This window comes from Equus przewalskii, chromosome 8, assembly GCF_037783145.1.
Source record: "Equus przewalskii isolate Varuska chromosome 8, EquPr2, whole genome shotgun sequence".
In the NCBI taxonomy this organism is placed as follows: domain Eukaryota; kingdom Metazoa; phylum Chordata; class Mammalia; order Perissodactyla; family Equidae; genus Equus; species Equus przewalskii.
The window spans coordinates 14158438-14175772 of NC_091838.1; the positions used below are offsets into that span (position 1 = coordinate 14158438).

Genomic DNA, 17335 nt, shown 5'->3' on the forward strand with positions numbered 1-17335 from the left:
GGCACTATATTGGGTATTTTAACAATTAGAGAACGCGAAGAAGGTAGAATCATAACTACATATTTATAAATCTCAAGATTTACCAACATCTACACTCTTATGAAGAGATCACATTGATATAGACAGTAACACACACACACACTTCCCCAGGAGGTCAGATGGAGGTTAATCTGGCACAGTCTTACCTATTCCTGTGGCATGTGCTCATTGCCGTTCCCTCAAATAAGGGAATTTCTGTGTGTGTTCTCTCTCATCTGAAGTCAAACATAGAAGAGCCACAATAAATGTATTTCTCATCCCAAACTTCAGAACAGAAATGTGGGTTTCAGTCTGAGGCTATTGCGGTCCTCCTGACCTGCATTTCCAGCTCCTCCCTCAGCATCACACAATTATACCAGACTTTTACCAGGTGCAATTCACATCTCGCAGGCATTGGGACACATTTCTCACACCTCGGCTGTACATTTGCTTCAAGACCCAGCGTGAGGACAGCCATGGAGCATATTCATTTACTGAAGGGACATTGTGTGAAACAGTGGCCAGAGGAAAGGATGAAAAGTACGGATTTCTCTAGTTCCAAAGCACATTTCCATCTCTCCTAGTTGCACAACATTGTGAATGTACTAAACGCCACTGAGTTTTTCGCTTTAAAATGGTTACTTTTATGTTATATGAATTTCACCTCAATTATTTTTTTAAAATGTATTTGTCCACAGAGCAGTCATCCAAGTGACCCAGTGTCCAGCAACATCCCCTCCCTCCTCTCTTCCTCTCTTTTGTCTGTTAGTTTAATCCTCCTAGAATTGATCCCATGGACCACGCCAGGGCCTAGCCCATCCCCAGGCAGGTGAAGTGCGGCCTCCTCAGCCCCTGCTGTCCTCTTCTCTGCTCCATCAGGGTCCCCAAACCCCCCATATCCCCTGGCTACTTGGTACCTCCGATCCCAGAGAAATGCACCTGAGAACATATTTGGAGGCAGTGGATTGATGTCTTACTCCCAAATGTTAGAGTTTTGTTCAGCCATTTATTCACCAAACATATTTTGAGCACCTAACCTATGTCAGACACATTGAGTGCTGGGCACAGTGATGAATATTGCGGGCATGTCAGTGACCCAGACAAGTTAAGAAGTCATCCAGGCTCTCAGGAAGCTCAGCCTAGTGGGTGGGTAGGTGGGGGTAAGTGTAATAAAAAACATTACACTACAACATCGTATGTGCTATAAGAGAGGCTGTTGGAGTGCAGAAGAGCAGTCAGTGAAGGCTTCACAGAGGTGGTGGCATTTGAGAAGGATATTGACCGGTATGTAAGTTTTTTTCCTAAGCCAAACAGAAGAAAAGTACAGCCAGGAAGAGAACAGCATGGGATTGTGAAAAAGCCAGATATATTCCAGGAAAGGTGAGAATTTAGTGTGCTTGATGCAAAAGATGTGTGACGGTGGCTGAGGGGATGAGGGAGGGAGAGCTTAGGAGCAGCCTACCAACAGCCTCGGAGTGGAGACGTGATCCTCAGAGGCTCCAGGAAATGGCTAACTGAGTGGAGAAGGACAGAATTTGGGAGGTATTTGTGATCAATTGAGTGTCAAGGCTGGTAAGTGAGAGAGAACAGGATACACAATTTTCTAGCAAGAGCGCTATGCGGGGGGTCGCCCTGTTGGACTGTCATTGCTTGTAGGAACGGGGAAGACCTGCAGTGGCAGATACCAAATGTTGCGGCAGCTGGAATGGGAGAGCAGGGGAAGTTTTCCCTGGGACTGTCTAACATCTCTTTTCAAATAAATGACAACTGACCCCGTTGAAGAAGTCCCGCCAACAGTATGGAAAAGAAGAATTTGTGTCAAACTCCACAAGCTGAGTTAATTTTGATGATAGTTACACATTATTTTCCACATCCAGTTATATAATTTGCATTCAAATTCCAAACTAAACTTCAATCTTTGACTCAAAGTAAGTTTATCTTCAATTAAACTTTAAAATATGCAACTTCGATGGAGAATTATTTTGTTTGACAAGGACCTAAGGAACAAATAATCTGTTTGGAGCCAAAATAGCACAGAACATTCATCTAAGAAATGCTTTATAAGAGGTACTACAATTTTTTCTAGAATATGTTTCCTTTATCAGATCCAACGGGTCAAATATGAAATAAATTACTTCTTTCAATGTGAAATTCCATCTAGGTCAAGTTACACTCATATTCCATGTGCGCATACACCTACCTGTGAAAACAGCCAAGCATCTCCACAGCCAACGCTTGACATATCATCAGCAGCCTAACCTTACAGACCCTAATTTTACAAGGCAAGAGGCAAATTTCATATAAAGTGACTTTCATTTGGTTTTTCTCTTTTGTTTTATCTTAATAACATTTCTATGGTAAGCATCTCCTTTTAAAAGTGGGGAGAAAAGTAACAGTACTACGTAGAACTATAAATGAAGCAAAACTAACTTAATGAGAGTTGACAAGAACTAAGTTAACTTAAATCCATTTACTGTGTGTGCTATGCTACAAATAATCCCATTTAATAGCAATGTAATAGTCAGAATGAAGTTCTAGCTGTGAAAATAACCAAATAAAAACATTCAAAACATTGGCATTTAAAAAATCAATCCGAATATTATAAAAATTAGCAACTTTCTTACAATAATGAGATAAAGAAATCTCTCCTATTGTGAAAGAAATTATAAATTTAAAGCATTTAATTGTACTGTATTTTATGCAGTCAATAATAAAACTAATGTTGCTGAGGTGGTTCGCAAATATCAAGGATGAGCTCAATATTTAATTCTAACCTGTTAAGTTAAAGTCAGAACATTTGGACATTTGGAAATGGATTTGAAATTTTGTCCCCAATTTCCAATTATGCTTTGTCCTTCCCCATGCATAATATATTGAAAGGGAAAGCATAACACAGCAAAGTTCCAACCTAACAAAAAGGGGAAAGTTGGAAACTCAGCTTTGACTTCTAGGAAGTCAGTATGTCTAAATAAAAGTTAAATTTCATTACTATAGGCTTTACCTAGGTGCCCTACTTTTAAGTGAAAAGGATGCAGAATTGAGTGCCCAGTGTAGAATGCGAATAAAATAAAACTTGTCATTTACACATCAGAAGTTTTGGAGTTTTGCTCATAGGATTTAGGCAAAAAATAAACAGAATAAGTAATTCAAGAAAAGTATATTTGGAAGGGATCTGAATCGTCTTGATTTGCAGCCTTCCAGAAAAAGAGCTGCCGTGATTTTTTGGTAACAGTTTAGCTTCTAAAGCTGAAATACACGTTTCCTGGATTTATTGAACATTTTCTGATAATATACTCTCACAAAAAGTATGCTATTAAAGGCTTTAAGGTTAACCTTGGAGATATGTCAGTGTACCAATAAAAGATAAAAAATTATCCTAATTTAATTTTGTAAATGTCATAACAAATTACTAATCAAATACTTTTAAAGTGTCACTTTTTATATAATAAGGACTAATTACATAGTTCATTCTATAAAAAGTTGGAAGCTTAAATCAGGTACTATTCACTGTCAGATACTAATGAAAAATAAGGATTTATTGTTACAGTAATATATAAACTACTTGTGTGTGTGTAGATAAGCTTTAAAAATTCTAAGAACATTTATTGAGCTTTTCTCACAAGCCTACTGAGATAGAGGGGAAGAAAAACTACTTTTAATGCAGTTTCTTTTATATTCAGACCATGCGGTAGGACTTTATATCTATTTTCTCATTTAACCCTAAAGCTATGAGGTAGCTGTTGCTACTCCCTCAATGGCATAGCTAAGTGGAGATATTATCTTTAAAAATAAAGTCTGCTAAACATTTAAAGAATTAATGCCAATTCTTCTCAAACTCTTCCAAAAAATTGAAGAAGGAACATTTCCAAACCCATTTTATATCTAAAGCATATTTGCTAGTGCACAGGATATTAACTCTTTCTTTCAAAAGTGATGGTGCTTAATTTATGGAAGTGTTGGAATTCTGAAGGTAAGTCACAGAGTGGTAACGAGAAAGAGAAAACTGAGGGGGCAACTTTGCTTCTTTGGTGTGCCTGTGAGGGAATTCAGTAAAGTTACCTTGCAAAAGAGTGAGATGGTACTCACTGGGTATGGAGGTCGACCTCAGGCACGGCCAGGAGGATAAGGTTGTGAGTTAGGTGATGGACTTAAAGGCTACCTTGTCCAAAAGGTCCTGAAGGCTCTAGGGGCTGAGGGGACAGTAGGACAAGTGCAAGGAAGAGCATCCTTAGTGGGGCAGAGGAATGGGACTGGTATGAGATTAACAGCAGCGCACGGCAGCAGCCTGGGAGGTTGATTCATCAGGTGGGTTACTTCCAGACTCTGTATCTGGCTTCTCTTCTCATTACCTAGTACCATCCCCTACCTCAGCTTCTCATAATCTATTCCCAGATTAATGCAATGCTCCTTTTCTGGTCATTGAGCCCTCCAAACCATCTTCCACACCTTGGTAAGACAGTCTTAAAGAGGAGCTTTGGTTGTATGACGTCATTATGCAAAACTACTCAGTGGCTTATCATTACCACTGAATCAATTACAAATAGATTTAGTTTGATATTTAGAAGCTTTTAAAGTTTGGCTTTAGCCTACATTTCCAGGCATAGTTCCTTATTATTCTGTCTAGTTTTAATGAATATTTAAATTTTTATTTAGAAGCTGTATTTCTCATGTATTTGAGAATCAGACAGTATTACAAGGTTTGTTACAAAAATAGCAGTCCCTGGTCCCAGGCGTGTGCCTCTCTGACTTTAGTGGATACTCCCTCCAAAGTGATTGCACCACTTATATTCCCACTAGCAGGAGAGGAGTTCCCTCTGCACCAACACTTACTATTATCAGAATATCTGCCAAACCTGTGGGTGTGAAATTTTATCACATTGCTATTTTAATTTACGTGTTTCTTCTTACTAGTGAGGATAAGCATATTTTGATATGCTTATTGGTCCTTAAATACAGATCCTTTGCCTATTTTCCAACTGGGTTGTGAGACTTTTAAAATACATTCCTTATACGAATTCCTTCTTGCTAATTACATTGTGTATCTTCTCCCAGTCTGTAACTTGTCTGTTTGTTTGTTTACAGGGGATATTTTCATCTCATCAGTTTTTAAAAATAAGAATGTAGTAAATTTCATTAATCTATTCTTTTACATTTTATTCATTTTATGTTGTGTTCAAGAAATCTTTCCTTATCCTGATGTGACATAAATAAATTTAATTATATTTTCTTTCAGAAGTCCTAAAGTTTACTTTCCAAGTTGAACCGCTTAAATCACCTGGCATTCATTTTTGTAGGCAGTGTGAATTTGGGACCTAATTTTATTTTATTTCCATATCATAGCCAATTTTCCCCGAAGTTTTAACTTAATAGGCCATCGTTTTTTCTCTTAATTTATAATGCAATATTCCAGCTAATTGTAAATGTGCTAATTTACTTTAATAGACTTTCTAACGTTAACTCCTTGCATACCTATGGTAAACAATAACTGGTTCTCATATATTTTTCCAGCACTTGGTGGGTTTGATATGTAAATATTTTATTTGGAATTTCTTCTATATTCAGAAGTAAAATTTAAATTATGGTTTTTTTCATTGACTCATGAACTGCTTAGAAGTGATTTTAACAGTCCGAAAGTATTTGGAGGCTATCTTTGACTAACTATCCCTAAGTTAATTGCACTCTACTCTGAGAATACAGTCTCTCTCCATGTACAGAAATTCCTTGATATTTGTTGAGATTTACTTTGTGCTCTAATATGTGACATATTTTTGTAAAGGTTACATTTGTCTCAACACAACATTCTACTGATAGAGAGCTGTATGGATATGTACATACTTGCACAAGTGTAAACAACCTATGTACATGTTTTTATGAGATCTCAAACCTTGGATATCATTTGTCATCCTTAAGCTCTGTAGTACCAATTGTTGAAAAACAAATTCCAAAAATCTACTACTTTTGTCTAAATGCTCACGTCCTGATGCTGAGTGCAATGCGTTAGGAAAATGGCATAACTAGAAGACAACACAATTACCTAAAAGAGAAAAATGACTGACACAAACACTGCACCAAACACCGACCAGAGACTTAAGACTTGAGGTAAGTCTGTTGGAATCTACTGTCAGGCTCTAGGGATTTTCAGCATCTCTATTTTTATCTTTCTCAAAAGACCGTGCAATAAGCACATTAAACATATTTACTGTCATTTTAAATTCATTAGTCAGAAAACAGCTGTTTACTATCTTCTGAATAACTATAGTACATCAAAATTCCATTGTCAAGGCACCTTAATAACATTTTACCAGTAAGCTATTGTCTTATTTCCTTTAGAAAATGAGCCTTTCCTTTAGAAAATGTCTTTAAATGAACGGACATTAGAAATCAGCCAAAATCAAATCTAATATACTACTGAAGAAGATATTCAAATGGCAGCAAAGTGATGGTTTTCATTTGTCAGAAAGTCAAAACTAAAAAGGCCAGTAGTATTCAGCATCAGCTAGTGTGCCGAGAAATGGGTGAGCTTGCCCACTGTTGCTGGGAGCAAATACAGCAAATCCTTTGATCAAGAACATTTGCTTATTTTTGGCTGTTCAGTGTCTACTCTGCTCTTTTTGCCATCTGTATTTCAAACTGCTTTTGAGGAGAATTCCCCGTTGTGTGTAGGCTTGGCAGCAGCTCCTGTGGGGCTGCCTGGTGTAGCGGTCAAGGTTGTGGACTTTGATGTCAGACAACCCCGAGTTTGATCCTTGACTTTGCCATTTACTCTATCATCTTAGGAAAGTTGCAAACTTCCTTGAAACTCACCTTTATCAGTTATTGATGTCTATATGTGAATCTTTGTTACATTTGTTCCAATGGGACAGCCACCTTAGGTCAGCTTCCAGTCGAAGCTGGGGAAAAGCAAACAGAAGAAATGGGTCCAGGTGTGGAGAACAGAAGAGAACTGAATTAACTGAGTCCCTACTGTGTGCAGGTACTCCCAGGTACTTCACACACATGGTCTCATTTTAACCCCCACAACCATTTCATAAGACGGCATGCCATTAGGATGCCCATTCTAGAGATGAAGAGATAGTCATTCCCAATGCCATATAATGTTTAAATAGCAGAACCAAGATTTAAACTGAGGCCTGTCTGAAACCAGAGGCCATATATTTAACCACTATTTAACACTGCTCCTCAGGGCTCAGGAAACAGTGAGGGGAAGCCATGAAGACTCCAAATAACTAAGGGAATGGGGATCTGTGTGGGGGAGGGAAGGCTGCAGTCCAGCTCATCTTGACGGGTGGATTATCGGCCTAGCCACCCAGTTCACCACAGAACCACAATTCCAGACAGCAGGTCAGCAGAGCCCGCCTTCAATGCTTGAAGAATAGTTTCCAGGTGCTCCTGAGGATAAATAAAACCAGTAATAAAAGATCCCTTCAGAAAAGTAATGAGATTATCTGAAATGGCCTGCTTTCTTTCTAGGAAAGAATCAGAGGGATATGTCACTAAAAAAATGTGATATAATACAGAAGGAATGGCTGGACATTAGGAAATATTAATCTCAAAAGAGCTTTAGACTGTTGCTTACATGAAATATATTTGAAATCAGATTTGGAACGCTTTGCTATATTTGAAATAGATGAAGAAGAAACTATGCACAATATGAATTTATTCAATAACTAAGTCTCTCTCCAAGATCAGTGTTCTACTGGAGAACAAGAATGAATACTCAAGGGGCAAAAACAGGGCTTCAATTATTATTGAATCAGTATCACACATTCTTACAAGAAGTGAACATATTTTTTAATAACTTCAATTTTATTCACCAAGGAAAATACTAGATTTATTTATGAGGTGAACATATTCAAGATCCACAAGCCCTAAAACATCCCCATTTTATAGGAATTCTTTTGACGTCTTCATTGTCACCTGCGCATGTCAGGTCTGCTGCTACCAGTTGCTGGCAAGGTATGAACTATGTGGTACAAACAATGACCTGAAATATATAACTGAGATGATTCAGCTACAATGAAACAATGGATAAGTCCAGATACCTGTAATCTTTAAACAAAACCCCCAAATTTTATAACAAAAAAGAAAATTCAATAACTGTAGAGAAAAGGACTCATTCACTAGAACAAATGAATAAAATTCATAATAAACTTGCTGTCTTTGTCAGCGTCGGTTGCTATAACAAAATATCATACACTGGCTGGTTTAAATGACAGACATTTATTTCTCACAGTTATAGAGGCTGGGAAGTCCAAGGTCATGGTGCTGGCTGGTTCCGTTCCTGGTGAGGGTCCTCTTCCTGCCTTACAGATGGCTGCCTTCTTGCTGTGTCCTCACATGGCAGAGAGAGTGACAGAGCTGTGGGGTCTCTTCCTCTTCCTGTAAGGACATTAATCCCATTGGGAGGCTTCACTCTCGTGACCTCATCTAAACCTAATTACCTTTCAAAGGCCGCACCTCCAAATACCATCACACTGGGGCTTAGGGCTTCAGCCTATGAATCTTGTGGGCACACAAACGTCAGTCCCTAACACCTGCCAACTATTAACTCCAGAAGTATCATCCCTCAGAAAACTATAAGAGCAGTTTCTGATTTCAACCAATTCTCTGTAAAGTTCTTACTTGCACTAAATTTTCTCTCGTAGTTCCTGCTCCCTTACCTAATTTATAAGTTTACTCCTTTTTAATTAAAATTGTCCACTTTTGCCTAATAGTGGTCCTTTCACCCATGAGAGCTGTCATTTATTTCATTCATCTATCACCTGGCATGCAAAATTGAAAATCATTCTCTTTTAACGAATGAAAACCCATTAATAGGCTATACACACACTTCCTTTATGTACACAGATGTAACACAAAAAATCTTTTAAAAACAAACCACAACATGTTTAACTGAACTTGGATTTCTCCACACAAGAGAATCAAAGGGTGAACTGGCCTTCTAAAGGTGTCAAATGCACTCCATGATAATCCTCAACCTTTCCTTGTTGAAGAAGTGCCCCCAATTGATCCAGTGTCTTGTCATCACGCACAGGGCTGTGGGAGAGACTGTGGAGGCTGAGACAGGACCAGGGGTGGTGGGTGCAGAGCTGTGGCTGCCAGCTGGAAAGCCTCTCAAGGAATGTTTGGGCATTGCTGCCTGTGTGCTGTGCTCCTACCATAGATGGGATGTTTGTGGCCCCCTCAAATTCACAAGTTGAAATCCTAATCCCCATTGTGATGGCATTAGGAGGAGGGGCCTTTGGGAAGTGATTCAGTGATGAGGACTGAGCCCTCATGAGTGGGATTAGTGTCTTTATAAAAGAGACTCCAGAGAGATCCCTTGACCCCTTCCTCCATGTTAAGACACAGGAAGAAGAAAGCCCTCTGTGAAGAAGGAACCCACTCTCACTAGACACTGAATCTGCCAATGCCTTGATCTTGGACTTCTTAGCCTCCAGAATTGTGAGAAACAAATGTTTGTTGTTCAAAGCCAATCGGTCTATGGTATTTTGTCATAGAAGCCTGAATGGACTAAGATAGAAAACTGCTACTGAGAGGTAGGGTGCTGCTGTAACAAATACCTAAAAGTGTGGAAGCAGCTTTGGACCTGGGCAATGGGTAAAGGCTGTGAGAGTTTTGAGGTGCCTGCTAGAAAAAGCCTACATTGCCATGAATGGACCATTAAGGGCAATTCTAGTGAGAGCTCAGGAAGAAAAAAGGAAAGATACAGAGAAAGCCTCAATTTCCTTAGAGAAAACCTACGTAATCCTAAACAGTAGTTTGGTAGGCAGAAGGATGGTGAAGGCCGTTCTGAAGTCTCAGGTGGAAATGAGGCACACGTTTATTGGACGATGGAGGAAAGGGCACTTTTGTTAGAAAGTGGCAAAGAATTTAGCTAGATTATGTTTGCATCCTATTGTTTTGTGGCAGGTAGAACTTATGAATGATAAAATTGGATATTTGACTCCTCAATTGCTAAGCAAAGTCTCGAAGGCGCAACTTGGCTTCCCTTGACTGCTTACAGTAAAATGTGAGAAGAGAGAAATGACCTAAAGATAGAATTTTTAATCAAAATGAAACCAGTGGAAAGATACCATTAGGTATCTAGTAACTACAATTTTTAAGGCAGTTATTAATTGTAGCTTTTAGTTGTTTGCCTGCCCATTGTTAGCTGTGCTGCTTAGGAAGTATACTACCCAATTCCCACTAGGTTCCTCTCAGATAACATCCCTGACTCTCGGGTCATTACGGTAATGGATGCTTGAGTTGTTTTTCAAGAACTAAGAGTTGACTCCTATCTGGTTAGGCTGGTCAAGACCACCAACCCACCAACTGGGTCTGCGCAGGTGTCTGAGAGATGAACTCTTGACGTCAAGGAACTAAAAACTCCACTCTCAGATCATGCTGACACCATCATTTGGTGAACATGTGTCCTATGTAGAGCCATGAGGCTTGACCATGCTCATGCAGACCATCAATGACCTCACTCTTCCTTGTTTCCAATCGTCTATCCCCACATCTCAGACCACTCAGCCTCTCTACCTCATAAATATCCCTAGTCCCCATTTTCGGGGAGGCAGATTTGAGATTTGTTCTCTCATCTCCTCACTTGGCTGCCTTGTGAATAAATCTTTTCTCTGCTGCAAACTCATCATCTCAGTGATTGGCTTTTTGTGTGATGGGCAAAATGAACCTGGTCCAGTAATAGAAAGGGAAGCAGAACTTAAAAATTTGGAAAATTCTCAGCCTGTCCATTTTGTAAAAAATGAGAAAGTCTGTTCAGGAGACAATAAGAAAGATGTGGTCAAATTTGCTAAGGAGGTAAGTCTGGGCTGGCATTGTAAACAGAACTCTGGTGCTGTTTACCAAGGCAGTGGGGGGATTAGTCAGCCATCTAAACAAAAGGCAGGACCTATTATTCAAGACAACTGGAAGAATGATCTCGTAGCCATTTCAGAGAGCATCAGGGCTGCTCCTCCCATCACAGGCCCACAGTGCAAGGGCCTGTGAGGCAGAACAATTTCAAGGAAGGGGCCACTGTTGCCCAGTGTGCCTTGCAGCCCCACACCATGGACTCTGCTCCCACGCTCCATCCCTGTGCTCTTTGGTCGTCCTAGATATGGCTGTGGCAGGACCCAGTGTACTGTGTAGTACGCCCTGCGAAGCTGTGAGGCTGTGGCTGCCTCCACCTAGATTTCCAAGGATGGAGCTGCCTTGAACTCCTCTGTTCACGCAGAGGGTCATCTCAGGAGTGGGGCCATCACAGAGAGCCCCCACTGAGGCAGAGTCTAGCAGACCCATGGGAGTGTGGCTGCCCCCACAACTGCAGACTGGCAGAGCCACCAGCTTGCAATTCTAGTCCAGGAGAGCTGCAATGTGGGCTGTGCCCAGCAACCAGCAAATTCAAGGGGGTTCAACTCCTGCCCCAGAGTGTCTGGATGGTGGAAACTCTGGTGGGCATGGAGTGCAGAGCCTTGAGTCAATGAAGATTATTCTCGAGCCTTAAGTTTCTGACTTGCTTGGGACCTGCCACTCCTTTCTTCTTTCCTATTCCTCTCCCTTGAGATGGGAATATCTGCGTTATGCCTGTCCCACCATTGCATTTTGGAAGCACACAGCTTGTTTGATTTTACAGGTTCACAGTTAGAGAAGAAACTGCCTCAGCATGGATTGTACCTGAGTCTCAGGCAGATCTGACTTAGACAATATTTAGATGAGACTTTGGATTTAGACTTTGGAGTTGTTGATGTGAAGAAGACATGAATTTTGGGGAGCCAGGGGTGAAATGCTATAGATTGAATGTGCTACCCCCAAATTCATATGTTGAAATTCTAACCCCCATGGTATTAGGAGGTGGGGCCTTTGGGAGGTGATTAGGTCATGAGTATGGAGCCCTCCTGCGTAGGATTAGTGCCCTTGTAAAAGAGACCCCAGAGAGCTCCCTCTGGCGCCTTCCACCCTGTGAGGTTACAGCAAGAAGGCCTTGTATAGGGAAGTAGGCTGTCACCAGATGGGGAATCCACAGGGGTCATGATCTTGGACTTCCCAGCTTCCAGAACTGTGAGAAATAAATGTCTGCTGTTTATAAATCAGCCAATCTATAGTATATTGTTATAGCAGCCTGAATGGATTGAGACAATCCTGCTCAACATGCTGGGCTTTTACATATTTTCGAGACTCTAAGAGAAAAATCCACAGCATTTGTCCACAGCATAATTAAGTATAGAAAGGGCATGAAAAGCACACAGGGGAAGCCTAGAGGAGCTTCAACCCTGATCTCTTCAGTAAATTTGAATTTTTTCACTCTTTCGTGCGCATTAGCGGTCTTCTACTCTTAAGGACACATCTTTTTCTCATGCAAAGCTTCAATTCACATGTACAAAAAGACATTTGTGCACACAGATGAGACGAGGACAACTAAATCGCCAATATCCACATGCACACAGGTGTCAGCGTTTTAACGGAGAGTCACTGAAGAGCCCACTTAAAATGTCACATTTCCTAAAACGTTCCCGCATCCAAAGACATAAAAACTTGGCTGGATTCATTCGTAAAACTGAAATTACCCTCAGAGAGGCTTAGCTCACCTTCCCATGGCAACCAAAACAAATTTGGAATTTAAAGGATATAAAGCTGCAGATATGCTTTTAAAAAATATCATATTAATGCCGAAGGAGGCACTGGAAACCAGGACATTCTCATAAACATGAGTTTTGCATAAGTGATCTCCAAATTCAGCTTGGTATAAAACCCTTGCAAATGTAGGCACCTACCAGGGTGAGTTTTTAATGCAGATATTAGCAATGCCTCTTTCTGACCAAGTGAGAAAGGCTGTCAGAAGTCCCACCACAGGACAGTTCACTTCTCCTTATTCAGTGTTGGCTACAAATCAGGGAGCTGAGAGAGGGTGAGGAAGCTTCTTCAGAAGATTTGCTTCTCCCAACCCCTCCCTCACGCTACAGTCATAGCACCCTTGTCACATCTCGTTTGGAAAAACTGTTCATAGAGACGATGAGTTCACAATCGCCTATAAAACAAAATCATTGTGCAGTCAACCGGGCCGCTGCCCTTCATATGTCAGCGCGGCTGCTCATATATCGTTAACACGATCAAACCCCTCCCCACACCTTAGGTCTCTGCTGGGGTTTCCCTGCTAATGCATTCCTGCAGGGTCTGCCTTTCATGTTCGGACTTTGCTCGGAATCAAAACAACTGGGTGTCCCCACTCTGTATATTCTGAAACTAAAAAGAATCAATTAAACCAGCCATATTTCCATCAGGGGGGCTACTGCTGTTCCCCAAACAGCTTAAGCTGTCTTCTCATAGTTTATGATGTCAGCAGGATCCCCCGACTGATATACAGCCTTGAAATCTCACCCCACCCGCTCTCTGGCCCTCTGTCTGCAGTATATATTATTCTTGTAGTGTTCAGAGACAGCTGTGTGAATTAATGAACTGACGTGAGAATCAGAGTTGGCCTAGAGCCCCATTTAAAAGTCATGTCGATGACCTCATAAAAACAGCAAAGAATGCTTACAGCTTGCTTGTAAAATAAATCCATTTCTTAATAACTTGGAATGCCCCCATAATTCAGCACATATTTTAACCCAAAATGATTATTTCATAAGAGAATGAAAATTTCCCATGAAAAAGACATTTAGCCAACGCAGGCAACTATAAACTTTAATTGATATTTCACAGTATGTACTAGTTTGCTCTCTGGGGAGGGTAGAATTTCATTCTTGCACCTGCATTTTAACTCCAGCGTTATAGTATTTCAACCATTAAACATTTTTCATTAAAGCTCTTCATATAGAATTAGTCTAATCTGATTTTAACAAAAGTATTCTATATTTAGTTTTTCACACCGTATTAGTCCAAACCATTAGAACTAGAAAGGCTGTGCTTTTGTTCACTGGCGAAAGCAAAAGGGTGGTCTGTGCCCACTCACTTCAAAGACGGCCCTTCCTGCCTTTGCTGTCCTTTGAAACCAACACAGCATTTCTCAACCAAGTCCGTCCTGGGCAAGTCGTGGGTCCCAAAGAAACTGAGACACATGGTAAGCCCAACTGGTCTGCAGAATCTTCTCCTTTCCCTGTGAACAGTCATAAAATCCAACAGAGCAGCAGGCCTTAGGAAGCGGGGAAGGACGCAAAGGTTTTTGCTGGGTTGGAACTGAGAAAATGTGCAAAGCTTCGCCTCTTACAGTTTAAGTTTTATAGCTGTTATCTTGCTGGCAATCTTGGGGGAACAGCTGCAGGATTTTAGGATGTGTGACTTGAACAACTAGGAAAGGGGCCTTGCTCAAGGCTTCAAGTCAGAACCGGAGAGGAGCGAGCAGCCTAGGAGCTCACTTGAACCTGAAGCTAAGCAGCATTTAAAGAGAACTACCCTCCTCCGGAGAACCTTTTTCCCTGAAAGGCCAGACTCTATTCTCTTTCACTTAGAACATTAATTTCTCAGAATTGAGAACACCTGAAGTAACTAAAAGTAGCTGTTTTTGAACAACGGTTATTAAGTTTTTTCAAATGAACAAGTCCATGAATATTTTCCTGACTTAGTTTCTCCAGGCTTAGCATTTACTAAGAAAGTTTAATGTTATTTCTATAATCGACATTTACACTGGACAGGCAATCAAATTCAATACGAAATATGACAATTTATAGTTAACTCTGCTAAACAGACACTGCTGTGCTTGATGTTAGCAAAAAGCCCCAGTTGTGCCAAACAAGGATGGACCACAGGTACTTACTTGTCTTATAAAAGGAAACTTGAAGTGATAAAAAGATTTTTGTTAGGTGTATTATCTTTTAAATCTTCTAACACAGTTGGGATAAAATGTATGGTGGTTGACTGCACACAATCCCCATACACTCTCCTTGGGTTTGGTAGGCGTGAAGTGCTACGTGCATGCAAATGTGCCAATATTTGACTTTTTGACTTGCAGGCATGGCTAGTTCATGTGGTCCAAACCAGCAGTTCCAAGGCGTCTGTGAGTGTCACCTGAAGTGGGGACCAACCTGGAAGGTGGGCCACTGGGGAGAAGGGAGGCAGTGCATAGTGAAAGCTGCAAAGGAGGGGCCCTATCAGAGGGGTCCTAGGTTAATAGAGGCAGGGAGCAAAAACCCACTAAAATAGGAGAATCTTTGTAACTGGTCCTGGAATCACATTCTGTTTGGCCTTCTCTGGCAAGGGTGGCAGGTACTCTAAAGACAGGGGTGGCTCTGGGCTTCTGGGTGAGGTGCGGTTATGAGGGTGCCTAGCTTACCTCAGAGGGGCACAAGGTCAGAAAGGAAATATTAGAATTCTGACCTTGGGTGGGAGAGAGGCGGTCACAGCCAGAGATTCCTCGTCTGTCAAATGGACTAATAAAGTTGGGTGTGGTAGTGAGACAGACGACACAAAGCAGGTCAAGCCCCTGGTGCAGAGTACACTCCAGTCGTAGTTCATAAACTACCATTATCATTAGTGGCTGCGGCAGTAAGAGTAAAAGTTACGTCCAAACCAGCGGGTCAAGTCAAGTGGCTGGTTGGGCAAAGGAGAGGTGGTGCGGGGGAGCTGCACGCACATGAGTTACATATTTCAAAGGGGCCAGTGTGAGGTGAGGAGGAAGTGCTTCTTAGTTTCCTGGAATTAACTACCACAGCCCACTGATGAGGACCCAAGAGATTTAGTCCCTCCCATTCCAGGTTTCAAGATTTTCAAGGTATCATTTTAGGAGAATTGGGGTAAGCACCCCCTTCGTCCTCCCTCCCCCAACACATTAATACAAGAGGAGGACTCAGAATAGAGAAGGAGGCCACATGAGGAGCACAGAGTACGTGGAGCATCAACTATCTCTTCCTAACTTGACGCAACCACCTGGCCCCTCTTCCTGCCAGATTGAAGGATGCTTGACTGGAGATTGCCTCTTGTCTGAAAGCAACTGGTCCACAAAGCCAGCCAAGTCCTTTCTGGGGTGTGCAGAAAGGGGCAGGAAAGAGATGGTGTGGCAGGGAATGGCAGGGGACAGTGATCCTACCGTGAGCAGTTAAAGAAAGAGTCATCTGTTTTTCTCTTCTTCCTCCCCAACCCAAATCTCTTGTTTGGTAAGTTGAGGAAGCTGGTTTAGTAAGCGGTCTCAGCTGGCTGGGAGTTTAAACATCAAATGGCTTAAGCTTTTCAATACCTGCTCTTAACTGTACTCTGTCAAACTCTCCATTCGATCTGGCTTTCAGTTTTCCTTAGCGATACTAGTCTGAGTCCCTCTTTTTAAGTGACTTCAATTTATTAAAAGTTTTATTTTAGTTCTTAAAATGTACTCCAGTTTTTTTTTTTTAAGCTTGAACCTCATATTCATTCCAAGCTTTTCTCATCCCCAAACCAGCACAGGCTGGAGGCGCCTGAAGTGGAGGTGGGATGGGATTCCTTCTTCCCCACATCTAGGGAGGTTGAGTGGGGAGAAGGAAAAAGGAGACCAGCTAGTGTCAGCCTGCTCAAAGACCCAAGATGAGGTGGCCATCTTTTTCTGTCCTTTGTCACGACTTCTCTGTGTAGCCCTGAGTGGCTCATATTTCCCTCTGGGCATTAAGTATCCCAATATTGACTAGCCCAGAGCATAGGGGAACACTGCTCTTTCCTCGGCCTTGCTGATAATCCAGGACCAGTCCTAACTCCCCGTGTCTCTGAGAGAAAACCCCCTCTGGATAGACTGGCTTAGTTCTGAGTTCTCCACCTCCACTGAAGCTCCACTCACTTTGGCCCGAGACAAGTGGAATAGTGACTGGACTTATTGCACTCAGCTGGCTGGTCAGTGTAGTCAAACATCGTTTGTAAATGCACCTGAGTCTCCATAAAGCAGAGGATGGATGGCATATAAGAGTAACACCTTTGGGGGGAAAAAGTAATGAAATAGTCCTGTACTAAATTGGGTTGTTCCAAGGAGCGGTCCTTGAAAAGAGGAGTGGTCCTCTAGAATTGCTGCCCCTTTCTGTTGTTTCGCTATTGTCATAAAGAAAACCATAGAGGGAGGGAAGAAGGGAGGAACAGAGAGAGAGAAAGAAGGATGGAGGAGAAATTGGAGCATGGAAAATTGAAAAATAATACAGTGACTTCTTTGACAAAGAGTATGCTACTGATAAATTTCCTCACTAATGACCAAAAGGAAAAGCAAGGGAAAGAATCCTTGGAAAAGCACGTAAATGAGTTGAGCTGACCCAGAGTCCTTGCAATCTCTCCACATCTGGACTACAGATTTCGAAGTGTTTAAGATCTCATTGTGTAAGAAGACAATGTAAAAGAGTGAGAGGAAGCTCTGAGCATGGGCATCATGGCACTTGTTTTGCAATGTGGAGAC

At 41.4% G+C, this 17335-nt stretch overlaps 1 long non-coding RNA gene across 2 annotated transcripts in view; it reads right to left on the reverse strand.

The window, feature by feature from the left end:
- Positions 1–17335, reverse strand: part of LOC103548062 (uncharacterized) — a 126158-nt gene that overhangs the window by 7557 nt on the left and 101266 nt on the right. For both annotated transcript variants that reach the window (XR_011543360.1, XR_011543359.1), the window contains one exon: positions 6823–6908. This is a non-coding gene — a long non-coding RNA (uncharacterized lncRNA). The remainder of the gene's footprint in view (positions 1–6822; positions 6909–17335) is intronic.